The sequence below is a fragment of the Tasmannia lanceolata genome, unplaced genomic scaffold (genome assembly GCF_043159265.1).
Source record: "Tasmannia lanceolata isolate RefF3 unplaced genomic scaffold, GAP_Taslan_0.1 ptg000003l, whole genome shotgun sequence".
Lineage (NCBI taxonomy): Eukaryota > Viridiplantae > Streptophyta > Magnoliopsida > Canellales > Winteraceae > Tasmannia > Tasmannia lanceolata.
In genome coordinates, this window is record NW_027518680.1 from 62,560,549 (window position 1) to 62,563,901 (window position 3,353).

Here is a 3,353-nt window from a genome sequence, read left to right on the forward strand (position 1 = left end):
GATGAACTGACTATGGAGTAGGCTTAGCTGAGGAATTTGGAGGTTTGACTCGAGATGTGCTCGAGCTTCTCTCATCTCAACTTGCTGGAGACATTGGTTTATTCTGATTGCCTTTGTGTGCTTGACATCTTTTATGACGCAAGTCATAAAAGATGCCCCTAGTGTACTTGTGCTTCCATGACAAGAGTCTTAGGGAGGTAAAACAATGGCGGTTGAAGAAAAGATGCTTCTTTCTGTGAAGGCTTTAAGTTGCATGGTTTTTTTTTTTTTTTTTTTTGGAGAGAGTAGGACTATCACCATGACGGCTGAGTCTAAGAATCTCTTTCTTGCATTGCTCACTTCTGGAGGCTTAAGATCTCTGGTAGGTTTGAATAAGATGACTCATGCCCCTTCTGATACCTAAACCAGGATTTATTCTGAATTTTTTTTTCATCGTTTGGAGGGCGTGCTACAGTTCTTTCAACGCCAGTGACCTTGACTTCAAAGGGAAGAGAAAATGAATGGAAAAGTAGGAATGGATTTGAATGGACCCATCCAAAGACGATTATAACTCCAAGGACTCAACTCACTGAGGGCTGACTTTTGAATCTAATGTGTTATTTATTAAGGGTATGGCCTAGCCACCCTTAGAGTATTTCGAATACCGTGTCAAGAGGCATTAATTTTCTCTTTCGGTATTTCCATCATGGTTAATATCTCCTTTCGGATTGCTCGGTTTCGATGCCCTAGTTTAGAGGAGGGTCAAAATAAGCTTGCTGGCACTCCTTAGACTCTGAGATTTTGCTCCGGTTGAAGGTTCTTTCTTCACCTCATTGATTCGCTTCTTGTGAGAAGTCAATGCCATTGACCAGATTGCCTTTCCAGGTTTTCAATCCGGCGGACCGCTTGCCCTATCTTTTGCCTGGATCGCCCTTTCGGGTTTTCGGTCCAGTGGGCTTGAGTACCCTGACTTTTGCCTAAGCCGACTTTTTGGTTGTCAACTTAGCAGGTGAATGACCCTAACTTTTGCCTAGGCCGCCCTTTCGGGTTTTCAGCCTAGCGGGTCTTCAGACTCCATCGTTTTTCTTCTTGACTTTGAACCTCTGCTTTTTCACCAGAAGGACTTTCTAGGCGGGCTTGGATTCAAAAGGGTTGGATATTTCTTTGGTTCAAACAATTTCGACCGGATTTGGTCTAACCAGATTGCTTACATACCCCAAAAATGGAGGATCATGTCCGCGTAGTTCGCTTAGGGTTTGAAAAAGAATGATTTAGCTTTTAACTCAAAGGTTGACCGAACCTGGAAGACCAGGTTGCCTACGTACCCCTGAAGAACTGGGGATCAGGTCTGCGTAGTTCAGAGCAAAATGCCCCTGGTTTGTGGGTGTTTGGAAAGAATGTTGATTTGTTAAGGCCCAAAGGAAATCGCAAAAGGATTTTTCGCATTTGGGATTTTTGGTTTTGAAGGTTCAAACAGCCAATGATGGCCTCCTGGTGTACAGGCTTCTGAAGTGATTGAGGTTCAACGGCTTTGAATCTTTTTCTCTTTTTTTTTTTTAGGAGTCTGGCGGCATTTCCTGGCAAGACTTCATCTGTACTGCGCAAACTTGACTGATTGAATTCCCACTTTGTCTTTGGGATCTTGCACTGATGCTCAGTATTCTAAGACTCATGGCCTTCTCTATATGCTGAAGATGCTTTAAAACCAATTCCACTTCTTTGGATTCTGATATTTCTAAGGCGTTGACATAGGGGCACGTTCCCTTCTCCTTTTTGTTCTGGATTCCATCTTTCTTTCTTTTGGATGTTCGTTTTCTTCAGATTTTTTTTTGGATGTGGGGCATGCCGCTACACCTTGAATGCTTTAACTTGAAATTACATCGCAATGTATAGCCCAAGTGTTCTTTTGAGGCTCATGTTCTATGATGGTGACTTTGTTGTCCGAGATTTTTCTCTCGATCTTTTCGTTATCTTCACTTGATGTCTAATGTTCTTCCTTTGAAATTTTCACTTCTCCGACCTGATGTCTAAAGTTGACGGAGACTTACACTGAACAGTGCCAGGGCAAGTTCCCAGTTTATCCTCATAGGACCAAGCAAGACTTCCTTGAACCCTCTTAATAGGTTTATCAATTCTTCGCGCTCTTCAGGAGATAAAGTTTTGCCAATCCGTATTTCCCGAGTTTTAGATTTCGATACCACCATCGATAGTTTCGATTTCGTCTTTAAGTGGCTTTGCTCGACGCTCTTCCTCTCGTTTAACCATCTTTCAGATCTCGAGGGGAATTTCGTCGGCATCCTCGTCCGAGGAGAGTGTCTTAGTTCGTTCAACATTAGATCCAAGAGGAAACACAGAGGAAAATTGACATTGAAAACACATGTTCCTATCATTGAGAAGTTTATGTACATTGATGATACTCGACACGCAACTTTGAGCTTTACATCAGACATAACAATGGGTTGACTGCTGACCCACCATAAGAAAGACGAGCAAACACAAAATACTTGGACTTGACACTAACATGATTATTTGACCTACCAACTTGGACAAGAGAGTGATTACACACACGACAAGGACAAATTTCAAAGAAATGACACTTTTTGGAGGCAATGGACTAGCGCTGAAAGTTCATGACATCGTGCCTTCCTCCATGATGGTGATGACTATGGAGTTCGACCCTGGAATAGGAATCTCGGAAGGGGCGGCCTCTTTGGTTTCTGTAGACCTGGCTCAGACTGATTTTCAACACCTGATAATGGCAAGGCTTTCTCTGGCATGATGTTTTCAAGGAGCTCAAGCTCTAACATCTTTCATTTTCCTTCCTATTCATTTTTCAGCCCAGAGGTGGTACAGGTAAAGGTGGTGAGATCTATGAAAGGTTGAAAGGGTAGAGTGGTTCCCATGGTGGGTGAAAGAGGTGCAACATGGTTAGGTGCAGAGTTCTCGGAAGCATTTGAGTTCAAAAAGAGTGAGGAGATCCCCGTCTATCAGGTCCTGGATTTCATCATCATTTCCCTCATTTCGGCCAGGACGAGACTCTCAGTAGACTCAACCATCTGGGCAAGGTGAGAGGAAATAGGTACAGCAGACTGGCTAGACCAGGAAAGTTTAGAGATGGAGAGGTTCTTTTGGAAGATATGATAGGCAACTGGGCAGGTCTCTTGTCATGGACAACACAAACATTAGGCTTAGTGAGAAGTAATCACATGGCAATGTAATGTGCAAATTAAAACAAAAGGTAACACAAGCACATCTTTCTCTTGGCTAAAATCCGGCAGCATAACATCAGTACATGGAGATGTGGTACGGTAAGCACATGGTTTATCAATAACCCTAAAGGATAATGGTTGCGTTTAAGGTTTTTGGAGAAAATC